Source organism: Podarcis cretensis (assembly GCF_951804945.1).
Source record: "Podarcis cretensis genome assembly, chromosome: 16".
NCBI lineage: Eukaryota > Metazoa > Chordata > Lepidosauria > Squamata > Lacertidae > Podarcis > Podarcis cretensis.
This window is the reverse complement of record NC_137186.1, coordinates 19472326-19493726: the sequence shown is the minus strand read 5'-3', so window position 1 is coordinate 19493726 and position 21401 is coordinate 19472326.

Genomic DNA, 21401 nt, shown 5'->3' with positions numbered 1-21401 from the left:
CACATTGCCAAAATAGATGCATCTCTGGAAACCCCCGGGGGAGAGCGGGCCGATGTACTTACCCCTCTGGTAAAGGAGCTAAGAAGCTTTCCTTTCTCAACTCTCCACATTAAAAGGGCCAGAACCCATTCTCCACCCCTGACCAGTAGCAAGAACTGAAAGTGAAGTCGACACCACGCTACAGCCGCACACCATGCATTTAAAACACTCCCAGGAGTCCTGGAAACTGTAGCTTACCTGTCACAGGGATACAGTTCCCAGCAGCCTTCACTACTGCTCCAGGATTCAGAGGCTGGCAGGGCAGAGACTGTGAGTGAGTGAGAGATGTGCTTTAACTGTAGTTGGAACCCCCGCAGCTGGAACAATTTGCTCCAAATTATCAGGACTCTCTCATTGCAGCCTCCTTTCTGCAGCCAATGACAGTCCACGCTGGGTCAACCCTGCGAAAAGATTCTGCCTTTCCTCACTTGGCTTGTAGGTAGCCTTGAGAGGCTGCCATTTTCAGATACTATAGTGTGCTTTTTGGCACTGGAGCAGGGCGCTGGCGGGGGGGGGGGCAAGTGAAGCTTTAAAACTGCTTTGTCCTCAGTGCCCAAAAGATGGGGCTGGTTTAACTTGTCTAACAGTCGTTTCCCTCTCCTCAGGAACCCCCTGGGAGTTGTAGTTTTCTGAAAGGGACCAAATTGTGGGAAGAATCAGTAATAGAAAAGGCCAGCATACTCACTAAACTATAATTCCCAGGATTCCAGGGTGGGGTGGGGTGGGGTAGGGATGGTAAATCGTTATAATTCATCTAGTATAATTTTTGGTATGCAAATATGCCTTCGCTTGGGAGAAATGAACTCTTCTCTGAGCTACAATTCCCAGAATTTCCTGGGAAGAGTGACTGGTTATTAAACCACTCAGAAAATTAAAGCTCTGAGGAGGGAATAGGGACCTCCTAGCAACTCTCAGCACCCTTAACAAACTACATTTCCCAGGATTCTTTGGGGGAAGACATGACGGCTTAAAGTGGTACCACGGTGCTTTAAATGTATAGGGCAGAAGATGGAGCCTATTCAGTTTCACTAGGTTCGATGGAGCTTACATCCACATAAAGCTGTGACAAGGAGTCCGATTCCAAGTATATCCACAGCTTTGGGTGCAGGGATCCAAAATCACTGCTCAAGCATATATATATATATATATATATATATATATATATATATACAGTATACACACACACACACATACACACACACCTCACATATTTAATTTGAGATCTGAGGAAAAGAGAAATGAAAATATGAAGACTGGCGAGGAAGTCTGGCAAAATGTTCACACAGCCTTCCCCAAAAGGAAAAGAAACAAGATGATTTACCAGGTACTGTCCCTAGTGTTATAAGAATTTTAAGGTATATATATATATATATATATATATATATATATATATGTATATATATATATGTATATATATATGTATATATATATTAGATGTTCATAAATGTACCAAGCAAACCCATCAAAATATGTAAACCACATGTCTGAAACCCACAGAAAACTTCTGGAACCATTTTCTCTCTCCCAAAATGACCTCAAATATTTCTCTGCAAGGTCGAAGGAAATGGGAAATCTCCCCATTGTCTCTTTCACAAATCCTGTCTTAAGGGCACATTTAAGATATGAATAGGGCGAGCCCAAATAACATAATCAGTTATTCTCAGGTAACCTGGAAGACAGGTTTTCTGCTGTAGACCGCCTCTTCTGTGATGTAGGTACGATGTATCTGGGTGGTGGTCTTGGGCTCCAGGACGGGCCATTTTAAATGTCTATATAAGGCACGGGTAGGCAAACTAAGGCTCGGGGGCCAGATTCGGCCCAATCGCCTTCTCAATCCGGCCCGTGGGTGGTCCGGGAATCAGCGTGTTTTTACATGAGTAGAATGTGTCCTTCTATTTAAAATGCATCTCTGGGTTATTTGTGGGCCATAGGAATTTGTTCATTATTCCCCCCCCCCCCAAAAAATAGTCTGGCCTCCCACAAGGTCTGAGGGACAGTGGACCGGCACCTACAGAAAAAGTTTGCTGACCCCTTGCATACCTTTGTCCTGGGCTTGCATACCTTTGTCCTGGGTCCCTTCCCCCCACCCTGTGTGTGTGTGGGGGGGGGGAGGAGCACCCTGCTGCAACAGCTTTAATAAGACCAAGCTTATAGCCACTTTGCTTTTGTATATCCTGGTCTGGTCTCTGTTCATTTCCCATCTGGTTTTGAGCCTTAAAAGGTATGCTCTCTCCGAAGATCCAGTCTTCCTTAAGAAGCTGAACCCCTTGAAGGGACCCCATTTTTATTCTTATTTCACTAGTAAACAGAAACATTTGGAAATCATACTGTTAGGTTTCCAATCCAGCCAGCTAGATCTTTCCTCTGAGTTACAGTTCTGGGAATAAGGTGCTTTGGAGAGTTAGAATCATAAAATCATAGAACTGTAGAGCTGGAAGGGTACCCCAAGGGTCATCTAGCTCAACACCCTGCAATGCAGGAATCACAGCTAAAGAGTCCACCACCTAATGTAGGGTTGCCATATTTCAAAAAGCAAAAACATCAATTCCGCCTTTGAAATGACAGTGGTGTCCGGGAAAATCTGGACATATGGCAGCCCTATCCTAACATTTACTCAGAATCCCCCTTCTTGTAATTTGAACCTATTGGTTCAGGTCCTCTCCTCTGGAGCTGCAGAAACAAGCTTGGATTAATTTCCCTCTTATACAAAACCCTTGCTGGGTTCAAGTTTGCCCCCAGCAAAATCTAAATAGCTGGTGGGAACTAAATTGCGTTACGAACATTGAAAAGAGTAAGTTGAACAATTGATGGGCAAAAGCACCATATAAATCTCTGTCAGCAACTACTAGGGAATGTTCACTAAAAAAAAGTGCATGTTATGAGTTTGGGGGCAGAGAGCAGATCCCCTTAAGTTAGTAAATGTTGTAAATTTAACTAATATTTGGAGTATTAAGGGAAGATGCCTATGCCAGTTTTACTGCTCAGGGAGATTGGATGACAGAGGTGTCATTAAGAGACAAATAGAGTAGGCCAGTATGGAGCAAAGTACCATATTTTGTAAAGACACTATAGCCTCTGTTGTGCCTTAATTTTCCAAAGAGATAACAAACCCTGCTTAAGTACCTAGAGCACTGGAATTCCGTGCACCGCTCAGCAGAGATTGGGGTGGCCAGCAACACTGGTGTCAGATGTGAGATCTGTGTTTTCAGGCAGAAAAGGCCTGCAAGCAAAGAGTGTCTGGAGTCAAAATGGAGGGAGGAACAGCAACACTCCTTGAACAGCTAAAGCTGTTGAGGGGTCAGCGGATCAAACAACTTGAGAGAGTGGAGCCAGCTGTTTGACACAATGATCCAGCAGCAACTCCAGCTGTTTGAGCAGCGGGTGAAGAGGTTGCAAGCAGAGTAAATGGAAAGTCTCCTTGGGGAGAAAAGTGTGACTCCCTGCGTGGCGGGAGGAACGCCTGGTGAGATGCTGCAAGGGGCTGGAAATGACCCAGGGGTGTAGCTGGGGGGGGGGCACGGATTGCAAGTCAGTAGCTGGAGGCGAGGGAGCCTTGCAGCAGGATGAACGGGCTAGAGTTATTGAGTAATCAGCTCCTGCAGGATTGGAAGTTGTTCCTGAGAGGTGGAAGGAGAAGCCAGTACCTGCAGGGAAGGCAACAGTTTCCTATCGTGATAGGAATTTTATGGTCTTAGATATATGGTAATGTTTGTAAGTGTACCAACCAAGCACAAACATAGATCAGCACAGGAAGGCCAACCTGGAACCATTTTGATTCCTAAACTGACCAAATGTTTTCTCTGCAAGGTCAAAGTGGGTCATTGTCTCTTTCCTCACAAATCCTGTCTTAAGGACACATTTAAGATATGAATAGGGTGTGAGCCTGTGACCTGGCCCAGGAAATAAGTATTTACCACTACAAAAGAATGGCCGGGCTCCCCAGGCAATCCAATCAAGTAACCTGCCAGACAGGAGAAAAACAATATTCAAATTTCTGTTTTAGACCGCCTTTTCTGTGATGTAGGTGTGATGTATCTGAGGGGTAGTTTTAGGTTACACCCCTTCTGTGATGTATGTATGATGTTTCTGGGGGTGGTCTTGATCTACAGGGTGGCAATTTCAAAAGTCTTTACAAGGCCTTGTGGGCCATTTTTCTGGGTCCCTCCTCTCTCCTGCGGGTGAGGGGAGCACCCTGTTGCAACAGATCAATAAAGATCAAGCTTACTAGCTGCTTTGCTTCTCAATATTCTCTGGTTGGCCTCTGTTATTTTCTCCTACCAATAGGGAACCTATGTAAGGACTCTATATGGGCTCTTGGATACCCCATAAGGGAAAAGGGCAATTTTTGTTTACAACACTGTACCCATGGAAGAGACAGTGGTTTCTTGTTCACCCAAGGAGAAAATGGGGGGGGGGGGACAGGCTCCTGCTGGATTTGTGATGGAGGAAGAAAGCAGTCTGGCAGTGTTTCCTGCAGTGGGGAGAACATGCAAGGAAAGCTCCAAGAAGAGGTGTGTCTATGTGCATCAGAAGTGCAGAAGGCTCCTGTTGGGTTGGGTGAGATGAAGGTCACCAGTGATTTTGCCCCTTGGGTGCCCCAATATGGCTTGGTGGGATGAGGGAGCAGTTCCAATGTTGGGGGCAACAGCCAGGGTCACCCAAAGTCTTGTGGGATTGGGGAGCAAGAATTACTGGGTTACGTGCCCTTGTTTAGCTCCATAAAGCTTTCCAGAGATGCTGGGAGTTAGCAAAGAGGGGGATTTCTGGCCCCCAATTTGGGTGGGGCAGGCCAGTGAATTCTGAATTGGGATACCACCAGATAAAGCCTGGTGGCAAGATTCTGATTTGGAGTTTGTGGGCAGGAGATGAAGTGGACTGGACCAGAGGGCAGATAAATGGAAGGGATCTCCAATGTACCAGAGGGGAAACAGATGTGATCCTGAAATTATGTTTTGAAGTGGCTGCAGAAGCTGTTTGGGGACTGGGGTGGGGGGGGAGGGGTTGGAGGTTCCGACCCACAACTCTTGGAAAGGCCAAAAAGTAACAGACGGATCCCGGTCAGACTGAACCTGTGATTTTCAGCCCCAGAATAATGGCTTAACTTGCTTGAACTTTGTGAAAACGCCACAAACAACCCCATGTAACTGTGTGATTCACAGAGAATAACTCTGTGAAACCCCAAGGCAAACAACCATGCAGGCAGCTGGCTGGCCGGGGAGCGGGAGAAGTTTAGGTCTATTTTCAGATATTGCTTATTTTTCCTGCAGGGAATGCTGTTAATTTGTGCTTTTTACATGTTTCTGGTTTTGGGAACTGGTGAATGACTTGTTGTTAGAATTGCTCAAATAATCATTGTGTGTGAAAAATGTCTTTGAAATGCAGATTTGACTAGATATGCATCCAAGAAGGAAGAAGGAGGCTTGGAGAACTAGAGATGGTTGGAAGCAATCAGCACTGTGCTGAGTTACGAGAAATGTGCTCCCATAACCTTTTCCTGTTATTTTTCTATAGGATATTGAAATATAGTTGGAGTCGAGTGTGAATTTCATGCTCTTTATTCAGCTTATAGTAGCAATGAATGAACCTTCCCCCAAAACATCTAGCTATATATACATTATTTACACAATGGGCCCTGCATGATTGGCTAATTCTGGGCTGCTCCTGCAGGCCAATCAGGTTGCTGATTCACTTCATTCAAGAGCCTGATTGGCTACTCCTGCAGGCCAATCAGATCGCTGATTCACTTCCACCCGGAGCTAGATTGGGTGGCTCCTACGGACCAATCAGACTGCTGCATTTTGGATCCTATTGTTCTAGGAATCAGCTCAGTACATAACAGATATTCTTATGGATTGTACGTGGTCAGATGCACGTTTTCTAAGAGGAGGGTGATGTTATGAGCTGGGGGTGGGGGTGGCAAATCCTCCTAAAATCTAAAATTAGCAAATGTTATACTTTAGCTAATGTTTTGAGTACAGTGGAACCTTGGTTCTCGAACTTAATTCATTTCAGAAGTCTGTTCGACTCATGAAACGTTCGAAAACCAGGGAGCGGCTTCCGATTGTTGCAGGCACCCCAGAAACAATAGCCGACAGCCGCATTGGACGCTCTGCTTCCAAAAAACGTTTGAAAACAGGAACACCTACTTCCAGGTTTTTGGCGTTTGGGAGCCAATTTGTTCGTCAATAAGCTATTCAAGAACCAAGGTTCCACTCTATTAAGGGAAGATACCAGTCACAGTATAAAAATAAAGGCTATGCTGTTTTTTCCTGTTCAGGAGATCAGATGATAGAGGAGCCCCCTAAAGGACAAGGAGAGCAGAGCATTGGGCAGTTAAGGGCAATTTGACAATGCAAATAATACTTAGTGGATAGATACAGCAGGAATGGGGGGAGGAGTTTGCCAGGGTTACAGTGAGCATGATGTCACCACAGGAAAAAGTGCCTTTTGCAGGAGGCTTTTGAAATGAAGGTTTACCGGGGTGGGTGGGTGTGCTGAAAGCAGAAGGGGAAGAGTTGTTTTCTGAAAAGGCTTCCGAGGAGGAGGAGGAGCAGGCAGCACTCCATGCAGGTTGGCTGGGAGAGGCTGCAACCAGAGACTGGGGAACATGGCTGACCTCTGCTCTGGACCCAAGCCAGCTGGAGCAATGGGAGATGTAAAAAGAGACACTTTTCAGGTGTAATGTTCTGTATTCCCTCCATTGAAGGCTTCAGGTTGTAAATAAACCATATTTCATAAAGACACTTGGCAAACTCCTTGGTTTGTCAAGAGTGTGGTGGCATTTCAAAGGTCAGTATTTGTTGCCGCACCCAGTGCTTTTTTTCTGGGGGTACCCCCAATCATTTTGTGACTCTAGGTTTGGCCTCATTGAGGGGCAGTATTTCAATATGAGTAGGAAAATGAAATACCCCTGTTATGTATTGGGTTTAACACATTTTATGTTACAAGGCGCGTTCTAACCAATCGTATAAGCAGATTATGGTAGATGAGCGTTCTAATGGCAAGCAAGCGCATGCACTTTCAACTGTCAACTGTCAACGGTCAGTTTTTGTTGGGACTTTTTATTGTGAAGTCCTGTGAGTTCGGGTTTTGTTTTCCTATGAGTGAGCCATTGTTACAGACAATGTTACTGACAATGTTGAATAAACGTTGTTGAGGAACTTAATACAGCCTTGGGCTTCTGACTCTTCCAAACATTTAACACTGGCAACGAGGATGGGATACATGAGCTCCTGCCGGCTGCCAGAGGCCCAAGACCGCACTGCAGCGCCACTGCCTGCCACCTCACAGTAAGCGTGACTTCACCACCACGCTGGACTCAGCAAATAGTCCCGGAAACGAGACTGCGCCTGCCGCGTCTTCGCAACCACCCACAATCGCACAAGTGACTGCTCCAGGTCCAAGGATGGCCACCAGTCATAGTCGGCCGCCACTGGACTTCGATATGAGCCATCCTGCAGAATGGCCACAGTGGTGCGGGGGGGGGCTCCAAGAGGGTTCCCCCTGGGGGACACTGTGGACGTCCGAAACTATGGGCCCGGACACTGTACAGGTCCGTTTTCCTACGAGGTAGGTTTGGAGGGGGGAATTGTTTGGAAGAGACACCTTGACCAGAACAGAGCCAGGGCACCTCCGAACTTCAAGCGGAATCAGAGGACAGAGAAATGGGACAGAGATTCTGTGCCCAGGCCCAGGGTGGGAACCAGACGGGTTGTCTATGACTTAAGTTACCCCAGCAGGGCGACTTCAGGCCAGAATCCTCAGTGGCTCCATCGGCAGTGACCCCTTCGGAGCTGGTCTCGCTGACCGCCCCACTCAGACCGCGGGTACCGGAGGAACCTCCTGGGTCACCCACTCGGGCACAGGAACCGCAATGGTCCCAAGTGGGAGTGGAAAAGGCTGGCACACCTTGATGACTATGTTTGTTCCTTTTGTTAGGAAGTTGGGGGGAGGAGTGTTTATGTACAGTGGTACCTCAGGTTAAGTACTTAATTCGTTCCAGAGGTCCGTTCTTAACCTGAAACTGTTCTTAACCTGAAGCACCACTTTAGCTAATGGGGCCTCCCGCTGCCATCGCGCCGCCAGAGCACGATTTCTGTTCTCATCCTGAAGCAAAGTTCTTAACCCGAGGTACTATTTCTGGGTTAGCGGAGTCTGTAACCTGAAGCATATGTAACCTGAAGCGTATGTAACCCGAGGTACCACTGTATTGGGTTTATCACTTTTTATGTTACAAGGCACGTTCTAACTGTCAACTGTCAACGGTCAGTTCTTGTTGGGGCTTTTTATTGTGAAGTCCTGTGAGTTCGGGTTTTGTTTTCCTATGAGCCATTGTTACTGACAATGTTGAATAAACATAGTTGAGGAACTTATACTGCCTTGGGCTTCTGACTTTTCTGAACATTTAACAACCCCTAAACATTTTTTAAGAAGAAAAAAAAGCACTGGCCACACCCCGACTTCAATTTGCTCCTTGCCTCAGCATAACCTAGCCGTTTTGTATCCAATAGCCCTTAATATCAAACGAACAAACGAAAGAAAGCAATTTATGCCAACTGCTGCATGCTGAAAACTCACCCACATTACAGCGAACCCAGTTTGGAAGAGCTGTTCTGTCAAAATCTCCACAGAATAAATGTCCGGGGCGGGGAGGAACTACCTCAACTACTGTAATCACAATACACCCTTTAGAAATTTTATTTAATAAGATGGTCCTGCACAAGACCTCATTGTCCTTATTTCAACATTTGCGGAAGTGATTTTAATTTTATTTTTTGGTGAGGGTGTGTGTGTGTGTGGTTGTGCTGTTAATGATTACAGGGACCTATGGGAAGCTCTTCATGTTCCTGGATGTTGGCACCCAGCCACGACCCCACCAAATCAAACAGCAGGTCATGACAGCTAGATATATATAAAGCTAGATATACAGCTTTTGTGCAAGACCTCAGTTTAAAAATAAAAATGAACCCCCCCACACACAAACAGAATTGGATTTTCCAGAGACACAAGCCCCCATTTTGCCTATTTTGAAACACAATAAGGAATGGTAAAGTTTCCTCTTGCAAACTTGGGTTTTCATTATTTTTTAAGGTATGCACATTCAGTCAGTGCTTTTTTGTGGCAGCACTCAAAGATGGTACAGAATACCATCACTTCTCTCTCTTTTTGTGTGCTGGCATCCATGACAACCCCCCTCCCCAGCATATGAGAATTGGCACATCATTTTTTAACACCCCCACTCCCAAAAAGCACCGCATGCAGGTACAAAACTACCTGTGCACATCCTACCTGCCCAGAATGGGGAAAAACAGCAGAGGGGAGGGGGAAGGAGTGACTGAGGGAAGGGAGTGAAAGAAGGGAGCAGAAACGCACCTATATTCTATCAAACTCTACTCACTGGTGTGTATGGAATAACAACAAAAACAGGGCTGGCCCAATACATTGTGGCACCTGAGGCGAACCACAAAATGGCACCCCACTCTTCACCAGGGAAGAAGGGGTTAGTGAAGACCCACATTAGGAACTGTGGAGGAAAAAATATCTACATCCGTATCTGCTGTTCCTGTGGAGCCTGCCGCCTTAGGCAGCTGTCTCAACCTTGCCTCATGGGTGGGCTGGCCCTGGCAACAAATATCCATGACTGAAAAAACAGGAATGTGTGTAACCCACATAGTTTGCTCCAGATGGTGTTGGACTCCCAACTCCCATCAGCCCAAGCAAGCATGGTCAAAGGTCAGAGATGGTGGAGGCTGCATTCCAGTGACATCTGGAGGGCACCATATTGGCTACCACTGGTGTAAGCTAACATGTCAGTCAAGTCTACAGGAATCGCCTTTCTGAAAATGTGTTGGTTTCACCAACTCTTTGCTTTCGTTCTTTCTTTTTAGTTACTTTGCAAGGGCTATACAGTGGTACCTCGGGTTAAGTACTTAATTTGTTCTGGAGGTCCGTTCTTAACCTGAAACTGTTCTTAACCTGAAGACCACTTTAGCTAATAGGGCCTCCTGTTGCCGCCACGCTGCTGGAGCACGATTTCTGTTCTCATTCTGAAGCAAAGTTCTTAACCTGAAGCACTATTTCTGGGTTAGCGGAGTCTGTAACCTGAAGCGTATGTAACCCAAGGTACCACTGTATACTTGGCAATTTTGGACATTTTCGTTTAGAGAAAAAGGCAAATAAGAGGTGACAATGATAGAATCTGATACAATTCTGCATGGTATGGAGAAAGTGGATGGAGAAAGGTTTTTCTCCCTCTCTTATAAGACTATTCTTCTTATTTGTGTTCTTATTCTTAGTGACCATCCAGTGAAGCTGAATTATAGGAGGATTCAGGGCAGATAAAAGAAAGGACTTCCTGGCACAGCACATAACTAAGCTATGGCGCTTGTTCCCACAGGAGGCAGGGATGGCCACCAACATGGATGGCTTTAAAAGAAAACACAGGAAATTCATGGAGGATAAGACTATTAATGGCTACCAACCACAATGGCTATGCTCTGCCTCTGTGGTCAGAGGCAGCAATGCTTCTGAATACCAGTTGCTAGAAGCCACAGGACAGGAGAGGGCTCTTGTGCTCGGATCCTGCTTTCAGGTTTCCCACAGGCATCTGGCTGGCCACTGTGAGAATAACCAGTGGCAGGTGCACGGCGGCGGGGTGAGGCCGGGCACCCATAGAAAATGTTTTGTGGTTGCCTGGGCCCACAGGGCTCCCTGGGGTTTGTGCCCCTGTGTGTGTGGTTAAACAGTCTTTCTTTATGTACAGTGGTACCTCTGATTGCGAACAGGATCCGTTCCAGAGGCCCGTTTGCAACATGAAAAGAACGCAACCCACAGCGGCGTGTCTGCGCATGCGCGGGTTGCGATTCACTGCTTCTGCAGATACGCGTGATGCCATTTTGCGTCTGTGCAAGCGGCGAAACCCGGAAGTAACCCTTTCCGGTACTTCCAGGTCGCCACGGGACAGTGGCGTAGCGTGGGTTGTCAGCACCCGGGGCAAGGCAAGTAATTTGCGCCCCCTAACCCGTGGATTTGCGCCCCCTAACCCTACCCCTACCCCTAACCCCCAGATGTTGCGCCCGGTGCGGCCGGCCCCCCCTGCACCCCCCACGCTACGCCACTGCCACGGGACGTAACCTGAAAGAACGTAACATGAAGCAGACATAACATGAGGTATGACTGTAATAAGAGGGATGTTGTAAACATATCCTTACAGTGGTACCTCGGGATGCGAACAGGATCCATTCCGGAGCCTGTTCGCATCCAGAAGCAAACGTAACTAGCGATGGCACGTCTCCGCATACGCGGGTCGCTTTTTGCCGCTTCTGCACATAACGTCATTTTGAGCATCTGCGCATGCGCGAGCGGCGAAACCCAGAAGTAACACACTCTGTTACTTCCAGGTTGCCGAGGAGCGCAACTCGAACATGCTCAACATGAAGCATATTCAACCCGAGGTATGACTGTATTTCTATCTGTGAAAGCAATCTTTTACAGTGGCAGCACCTACACTTTGGAACTCCCTGCCTACTTACATCACTGTACTCTTTTTGGCACTGCTAAAACCCTTTTTTGTTCAGACAAGCCTACTCAGGTATATAGAATGCTTGCATGTGTTTTAATCCGTTTGTACCTCACCACCAATTGTTTTCACTGTTTTCACTGATAATTTTATTCTTTTTCATAGACCACCTTGAGTGGTTTGTTTGTTTCTTAAGCAATCGAGCGGTGTATAAATGTCATGAATCAAATAAAAATAAAATAAATAAAACTGAGCCTGAGCAGTTCTAAGGTGTGGCTGAGTCTACACGTTGCAGCTGAATTCGATGGCATGGCAGGGCTGTACCACTTCAGGCTGCCTGTGGCAGGGGATCATTCTCTCTCTTTCTAACTCATTCACACTGTGCAGAAAAAAAGAGAAGAAAAAGACCCTGCAAGAAAAACAAAAAACTAGCAGAGCAGCCTGGCTTAACCTAAAAACCTTTACTTCCTGGTATGTTAATATTTTTTTACTTGCTGGAAATGGTAGCTGCTGGGTTGTGTTCAAAAAACAAACTGAGGGAGAGCATTAAAAAAATGATGCACCCCCCCTCTCAGCAGCCTGTAATGGTACAGCCCACACTATCCTCTCCTTCTGCTGCTAAAGCAGACCTATCAACCAGGCTGCTAACAAGGAGACCAAACATCCCTTCCAAACCTTAATTAAAAATAAAGGGGAAACCCACATCTGGTTTCCCAGCAGCACGGGAGTGACTCATTCCGGCGCCATGGCAACATGCGCGCACACACACGCACACACACACACAGTCTTTTATGAACGAGTAATCTAATATATCTCACTCATGGCAGGAATGAGTCACCAGTTGTCAATGAGCAGAAACGTTTTCCTACTCCCTACATAACCAGTCTCGGACTCCACTCTTTCAGCATCCTCTCTGCAACTTTCAGAAACCTTCCCCAAATATGCCCGTCCCCCCAAGAAAGAAAGAAACCACATTGCCGCAGAGCCTTGCCACAAGTGGAAGGACAGCTCATGGGCAGAGCTCTGTGCCCATCTAGGTTGAGTCAATGTGGAGGATTGCAGAGGTGGACTGGCATTCTGGGGTTTGTTCTGAATAACTGGAATCCCCGTGGTTAGAAGGGTGGGTGAATCTGCCAATTTCAGTTTCTCTCAGTTTCTTCTTTTTCTAGTCTTAAAAAAAGTTCTCCACATTTCCACATGCTTCCCCCACCCCCATCTAAAGTCAACATAAAAATTAATCAGTACCCGGGTGCGAATTTATTCTGCTATACATACAATGGAACCTCGGTTGTCGAATGTAATCTGTTCCAGAAGACCGTTCAACTTTCAAAACGTTCAACAACTGAGGCGCAATTGCCGGTTGGCAAAACCCATTGAAGAAATGGAGAAATGAGCCTCAGAAGCCATTCGACTTCCGAGGCGCGTTCAAAAACGGAAGCATTCACTTCCAAGTTGTCTGTGTTCAAAAGTCGAAACGTTTGACTTCCGAAGAGTTCGACAATCGGGGTTCCACTGTGTTTTCGTATGCAGTGGTACCTCGGGTTAAGTACTTAATTCGTTCTGGAGGTCCGTTCTTAACCTGAAACTGTTCTTAACCTGAAGCACCACTTTAGCTAATGGGGCCTTCTGCTACTGGAGCACGATTTCTGTTCTCATCCTGAAGCAAAGTTCTTAACCCGAGGTACTATTTCTGGGTTAGCGGAGTCTGTAACCTGACGCGTATGTAACCCGAGGTACCACTGTATTACATTTCTGTAAGTATATATTTTCACTAATATATGCACAGCATATGCATCTGGAGCAAGGTTGTGGCTGAATGGTTGAGCCCATGTTTTGCATGCAGAAGGTCCTAGGTTCAATCCCTGGCATCTCCAGGAAGAGCTTAAGGAATCCTCTGGAGAGCTGCTGCCAATCAGTGTCAACACTGAGCTAGGCAGGTGCCTATTTAATTTGGTCCTTCATTTGGAAACATAAGGGCTAGAGTCTTACTTTATGTTTAGGTAGCACACTGTAGCTCAATGGTAGAGCATCTACCATGTTTAAGCAAGGGCCATCTCTCAGGTAGGGCTAGGAGAGACCCTTGTCTGAAACACTGGAGAGTTGTTGATGGCCAATGTCAACAATATTGAGCTAGATGGACCAATGGTCTGACTCTGACTATCTTCCTAATCAGAAGCTTCCTGGCTCTCAGCTGATGCTTTCAACCACCACATGGCACCCCTTCTCAAAGCTCTCCCCTTGTTCAAGTCCCGGCACCCACAAACCACAGCACAGAAAACATGAATTATGCAACAGCGTTGTGGATCTTGCCAGCTCCTGCCAGGTGGAATACCTAACATGGGATGGAAAAGTTGGCTCAGGAAGCACCCAACTTCACCATTCAGGTATCAACAGGTTTTCACCTGGATTGGAAAACGCTTGGAATCAGGCCCATTTTGCTTTCCGGGCCAAATCAAAGAACATTCCAGGCAAGAGCGGATTGTGATCCTCCTGTTTGAACAGACAACAGCTTCTGTCTTGAGTCTGGAACAATGGAGCATCTTTGCAGACAGCGACTGTGGAACCAAAGCAGTTGGGATTGAAAAGCTGAGTGCTCTCATTTGCCCTTGACTTCCTGAGAGGGGGTGGGGGGGTGGGGACAAGCTGGAGCTGCAGATTGAGACAGGAACTGATCTGGAGCAATTAAAAGAAAATTAGAGGGCTTGAAAGAAACCAGGGCTTAGCTTTGTCAAAGTAAGACGTCTCTTTGGAGTTTGCCTCTGGAGGATCTGCTTCTCAATTTCAGAGCAGGGGAAGTAGCCCTGCACCAGACAAGGCTGCTGGCCCACCTAGAACAATGTTAGAATCATAGCATTGTAGAGAGCTCAAGGGTCATCCAGTCCAATCCCTGCATTGCAGGAATCATAGGTAAAGAATCTCTGACAGATGGCCATCCAACTTCTGCCTAAAATCCCCCAAGAAAGGAGAGTAGTCCAAAGTAGTTTGTTCCACTGTCAAACAGCTCTTACTGTGTCAGAAAGTTCTTCCTAACGTGTTGTCTTCTCTGACTTGGCAGCTTCCCTCCAAAGTCTCAGACCAGGAAAAGGTCTCTTTCCCATCACCATCCACCTTGATCCGTTTAGATGGAGGCGCCCTTGGGGAACTGAAGCTGGGATTGGCTGCATGCAAAGCAGATGCTCTGCCACTGAGCTGGAGTTCACTGGAGGTCAGACAGTGGAGGCTGCCCATGAAGGCAAATGGGACACAGCCCTAGTATCACCCTGTCTGCCCTCAGCTGCCTCCACTTGCCTGCCTGCCTATTACAACTAGCCCAGATATGGATAAATACAGTGGTATGTCTGGTTACGAACACTTCAGGTTACGAGCTCCGCTAACCCGGAAGTAGCTGCTCCTGGTTTTGAACTTTGCCCCAAGATGCGAACTGAACTTGTGCGCTGGAGGCGTTTGTGCAGCGGGAAGTTCCATTAGCGAAAGCGTGCCTCAGGATAAGAACGGTTTCAGCTTAAGAACGGATCTCCGGAACGAATTAAGTTTGTATCCAGAGGTACCACTGTATCAGAGCCAGCTCTCTCAGGAGGCAAGGTGACGCGACTGCCTCGAGCGGCCAAAGACCACAAGATGGCGCCCCCATGGGCTGATTGTATAGAAATATTACCAGTCCCTTTTGATATATGTGCAGATCATACTGATTAAAAATACAGCTGAAAATGAGCATGATGTTTACATGGAGAGATGGATGCATATGTTTACAACGTGCTGGAGGGTTGAGGATTTCTGCAAACTGCCCTTGGCAGATGAAGAGAACAGTTCTTTGGAACACAGCTGGAAGGGATACACACATAGATATATACATACACACACACACTGTTTGCAGTAAAATGGGACAGCAAAGTCATTTGGAATTAGATGGACTATGGGACATGCATGCTTGTTAAAAAAAAAACAGGACAGGGAAGGAAAGAAGGAAAGAAGGAAAGAAAGAAAGGTCATGTGCCAAAGCCACAGGAATACAAACTGTTCCACTGTGCTTAACGGAAAACAGGTTTTTGCTCTGGCCTCTCATTCAGTTTCCATCTAAGATGGATTCAACTTTCAATAAATAAGAGAGCAAACGTTGCTCTCTCTTCTTGCTCTCTGTCTGTCTGTCTGTCTGTCTCCTTATCTGGGTTTCAAGTCACCCCACCCAATGCCACACTTTCCTCCTAGCCAAGACCCTTCCCATCCATCTGCTTCCCAGATCTCCCCTGTGAATTCAGAGTGCAGAGGATCAGGACGGGGGCCAATTCACAAAGCCAGTGGATGTGACTCATTCTTACCAAAAAATGCCAAGCCAAGTGGGAGGCAAAAAATAAAATAAAACAAATCAAGCCAGAGCCTCTCCTACATCTTGCTAGGCCAGAGCAGCTGTATCTTCCACCATCTTCTTCTGTTGAAATCCAGCTTCCTTTTAGAAAACACTTCTCGCTTCCACAAAATACCTAGCAATCCTAAGCAAGCTTATGTAGCTAAAACAATGTGATCCATGTACAAGAACATATTACCAGGCATGGGAGAACTCTCCTCTCCTCTCCTCTTTTAAGGAATATGCTTTTTAAGTACCAGAAAAAACAATGTAGCACCAACTGCAAAACCATATCCACTTTTCTCTGTGGAAAGGATATAAGTTCAAATACAAGTTGGTGGTTTTTTTTAATGGTTTGGAGTCAGGGCTAACCTATATTAGCCCTGCATCTAATAAGAACACAAGAGGATGGCCCATCTAGTACAGCATCCTCTTTTCACACTGGCCAGCCAGATGACCATTACGAAAAGCCTGCAAACAGGACTTGAACACAACAGCAACTCTGCCCTGCTGTGGTTCCCAGCATGTGGGTCTCCTTCATTTTGCCTCCAACACGTATGCCATGGCCTGAAACGTTTGCTGTTAAAGTAAGAACATATCCACGAGATCTCCCAAATGCAGCATCTCTCTATGTCAGGGATGGGGAACGCAGACACACAGCTGGATTGGCTTCTTAGACAGCCAATGCATGAGGGAAGCAGGAGTGCACTTGTTCACCCAAAAACCTGCAGGAAGCAGAATGGATCTCCCTGTTCAGTCAGCTGGTGCACAATGGGGTGAGGTTCCAATCCCGCTTGTTTGCTATCTCCCTGCATTGGTAGCTGAACGCATCGGGGAGGGAGAAGTGAATGTTGTTGTTGTTTTATTTATCTAGTTAATGTATTTATATCCCACCTTTCCTGCAAGCTAGGATTCAAGGTGGCTTTCAACATTTATAAAATACAAAGAAAAAAACTTGTTAAAAATAATTAAGATACATCAGAACATGTTAAGACTAGCCATTAAAATACCATTTTGCTCTGGCAGCAGCCCAGTGATCAGCAGTGTCGGCACCTTAGTTTCCAAAGGCCTGTCTGAATGGGAAGATCTTAGCCTGCCAGCAGAAAGATAACTAAGAGCAGGCTTCCTCAACCTTGGCCCTCCAGATGTTTTTTGGCCTACAACTCCCATGATCCCTAGCTAGCAGGAGCAGTGGTCAGGGATGATGGGAACTGTAGTCTCAAAACATCTGGAGGGCCGAGGTTGAGGAAGCCTGACTAAGAGGATCCAACCCACTGGGTCAGACAATTCCCTACCTATACTCTATGTGGAATGGCCAGGCCATTGGCCCTCAGCAGATGTGTTTCACATGAGGGCCAGGAGTGGCTCGTCTGTTCAGGGAGTGGGGAACTGCCCCACCAATCGCCCCCTGCCTTTAGCCAGCCTCCCCCTGGCTGCCTACATTCTCACAGCCAGTTCAGAGGGTGGTGCTGCCTCACCTCTGCCCAGAAACCAGCTGCCTTCTGCCCTCCTCAAATGCCAACTAGCTGCAGCCATTCCATCAGTCTCCCGCATCTGTTTCCATCCCAGCTTGCTGTTATAAATCTGTGACTTTAAATAACTGGGGCCTGAGCATATTTTTTCCTCCTCCTTCCCTTTTCCTTCTGTGTTATGCCATTTAAAATTTGCATGCCTATGGGCAGGAACTGTCTTATTGTAAACCACTTTGAGGGTCTTTAGGACTAAAGAGCAGAGTAAAATGCTTTAAATAAACAGACTCTAGCCTGGAGTTTGTGACATTTCCAGAGGAGCTTCCCGATATTTAACTGAATCTCTGCCTCTTCTGGGCTCCTCATGCATTCATATGACATTGTTAAATGCCAGTCCATATCCACCCCCATTTAATCTGGATTTACCCTTTCCAGGGTAAAATCCGATCGGTTAAAAAAATGGTTCCCAATGACCCATTTGCAATATCCAAGTGACTCATTTGCAATATTAAGCCCCCATCTGGAAGCACCCCTGAGAGGGCTGTATCTGCTCAGATTTAGAAAAGATCAAGTTTGGAGAAACTCTTCCGTGTTTAAAATTTAACGGAGGCTGGAAACTTTTGTTCACTGCAGGACACAACATAATCAACCTCTTCCACTATGGGAGTACAAAAAAAAGAAAGAAAAGTAGAATTCTAAAACCTGCACACACTATGCGAATGATGTAATTATGTGCATATATTTGCTTAAGTTTCTCAAAGTCAGCTTTTGCAAGCCACAGGAAAAATTGTGGAGGAGTCTGAGGCCACTGTGACGTTGAACTACTGCTCAGCCCCTCCCTCTGGACTCCCTTGTTTTTCAAGCTTATATTTGTAGCCATAACAACCAGACACTTTGCTGTGTGTTTTATGGTTTTGTTTTTAGTGGAAGCCGAAATTCTCAGTATGGTGACGACAGTGCACACTGTAAGATCCCGGGGGGAGGAGCTCCAGACACCCCTTTTAAATGTTTTCTTGATTTATTGTGTTTATTTACGATCAGGGAGGTTAGACGTGGTCCAGCCTTCAATACAAAAGTTTGGTGTCAGCCACGTGGCTTCATTTCCAGTCAGTGCATGTCCCATAGGTTCTTGAAGGAATCCTGGAGCTTTGAATACCACAAGCTACAACTAATCCAGAATGCGGCAGCTAGACTGGTGACTGGGAGTGGCCGCCAAGACCATATACAGTGGTACCTTAGGTTAAGAACTTAATTCGTTCTGGAGGTCCGTTCTTAACCTGAAACTGTTCTTAACCTGAGGTACCACTTTAGCTAATGGGGTCTCCTGCCGCCGCCGCACAATTTCTGTTCTCATCCTGAAGCAAAGTTCTTAACCCGAGCTACTATTTCTGGGTTAGCTGAGTCTGTAACCTGAAGCGTCTGTAACCTGAAGCGTATGTAGCCTGAGGTACCACTGTAATACCAGTCCTGAAAGACCTAAATTGGCTCCCAATACATTTCTGACCACAATTCAAAGTGTTTGTGCTGATTGTTAAAGCCCTAAATGGCCGCGGTCCTGTATATCTGAAGGAGCGACTCTACCCCCATCACTCAGCCTGGATACTGAGGTCCAGCGCTGAGGGGCTTCTGGTGGTTCCCTCCCTGCGAGAAGTGAGGTTACAGGGAACCAGGCAGAGGGCCTTTTTGGTAGTGGCGCCCGTCCTATGGAATGCCCTCCCATCAGATGTCAAGGAAATAGACAACTATCTGACTTTTAGAAGACATCTGTTTAAGGAAGTTTTTAATGTTTGATGTTTAATCATGTTTTTAAAATTCTGTTGGGAGCTGCCCAGAGTGGTTAGGGAAATCCAGCCAGATGGGTGGGGTATGTATGTATGTATAATAATAAATTGTTTGGTTGTGGGGGTGTGTGTGTGCGAGTCCTGCTTTTGTGGCCATAATGTGGTAATATCCAGGAAGCATAAAAGCAGAATGATATGTGTGGATGGGTCCATTACAAATCCACCACCAGCACAGTATTATTTTTGTTCTTTGTTTAGTTTATTACTATTTTATTACATTTATATCCCACTTTTTCTCCAAAGAGGTCAAGATTGTGTACACCGTTCTCCTACTCTCTATTTGGGTTAGGCTGAGAGGCAGTGACTGACCCCCAAGGTCACCCAGTGAGCTTCATGGCTGAGCAGGAATGTGAATTGTGGTCTCCAAGTTCCTAGTCTGGTGCTCTAACCACTACACCACACTGGCTCTTATTATTGCATCCATGACATGTTGCAGAATGCTCCCTCTGCCCACCATCAGCCTCAGTATTATCTGGCTGTGCCAGCTAGGCCTGAAAGGAGTTGTAGTTCAAAACTTATGGAGGGCACCAAGCGGGCGAAGTGCTGCTGTGAAGGGTTGGCTATCTTGCATTTGCTTCCTCCAACCTGCCCCACAACGTTCCAAAGTGTTTGGATCAAGGATCTTCATTCATCACACCCTCCAGCAAAAAGATTCCCTCCCCTCTTTTTCATCCCACTCTCCTCCCAGCCACAGGCTTCTCTAATCGCTGCACAAGGCAGAGAAATGTGGAGATGTGAGCTGGCAAGCAGCAAAACAGCTTGTGTTGGCACCATTTCCTGCCCGATGGCTGCGAAAACTAAGTATACCCCTCTTAGCTGCCAAGGAAAGGGCGGGGAGGCCCGATACAAGCTGGAACACAGGCTGGATCCATCACAGAAGAAGCCCCAATCTTTTGGGGCTTCTTGCTTGCTTTGTTGCTGCTGAAATGGCATGATCCTGTAAAAAAACAAAACTTTACAGGGATCCTAAAAAGGAGAAGGGATGGCAAATGAATGTAAGAACATAAGCAGAGCCTGCTGGGTATCAGGCCAATGGCCCAACTAGTCCAGCATCCTTTTCTCACAGCGGCCAACCAGATGCCTGCAGGAAACCAGCAAGCAGGATCCGTGCAGACAGAGCATGGCTATTACACCTAGTAGCCACGGACAGCTTTATCCTGCATGAATCTGCATCTGCACTGCTGGGGGTCAGACCAGAGAAGGGATCTAGGGTTCATTGTCGTGGACAACTCAGTGGAATCCTCCACCCAGTATGTGGCAGCTGTGAAAAAGAGCAAAATGCATGCTAGGGATCAAGGAATAAGTATCTTGGGATCCTTAACGGTGCGAGAGGAAATGCCCTCTCCGCCTATTTCCCATCACTAGACTTCCCCAATTGTTTTATTTGTTTTATTTTTCATCATAAATATGAGGTAACATGACTGTAGTTTATTAAATTATACCTGGCATGAAGAAAGTGAAGAGAAAAAAGCTTTTTCCCCTCTCTCACAATGTTGGAACTGGTAGACATCCCAGAAAGCTAAATGCTGGAAGTAGATGGATAAAAGAAAGTTCTTTTTTTAATGCAGCACATAGTTAAACTATGGAATTCTCTGCTGCAGGAGACAGTGATGGCTTCAAAAGAGGACAATCAAGCAATTTATAAGTTTTATTAAACAAACAAGATAGTGTTGCACTGTGTGGTCCAAGAGGTGTACCCCAGAAATATTAGAAGGGGGTTTGGCTTTGTCCAGGGGCCCTAGTAATTTTGAGCACTCCGTAAGCAGTGAGCAGCCTTCGTTCATGGCTGCTTCCCTCCCTCTGCAACCCCCCCCCCTCAGTTTCTCTTTTTTTGGGGAAATCAGCCGTGAGTTTAAAAATAAAGCAGTCCCAGCCCCTGCCCTGAAGAGCTGATCCCCGGCTCCTTCCTCTGGGTGGCTGAGTGACTCAGAGGCTTCTCTTTTTGGTCTGCTGGCTCTTTGAGGTGGTTTCCTTAGTGACAAGAGGGAAACCCCAAAGCATCTGGTTTTCGATATACCACATCACATGTCTCCGGAGCACAGTGTCATGTGCTTGGGGAAGACAGGGAGGGGGGCCACACAAGCACATTCAGCGAAACTCCATTCAAGACTTTTTCACCGGTAAGGATGGAAGGACTCGTCAGTTTTGGGTTCTCTCATTTCCCCATCTTTCCAATCTTAAATTTACTTCTC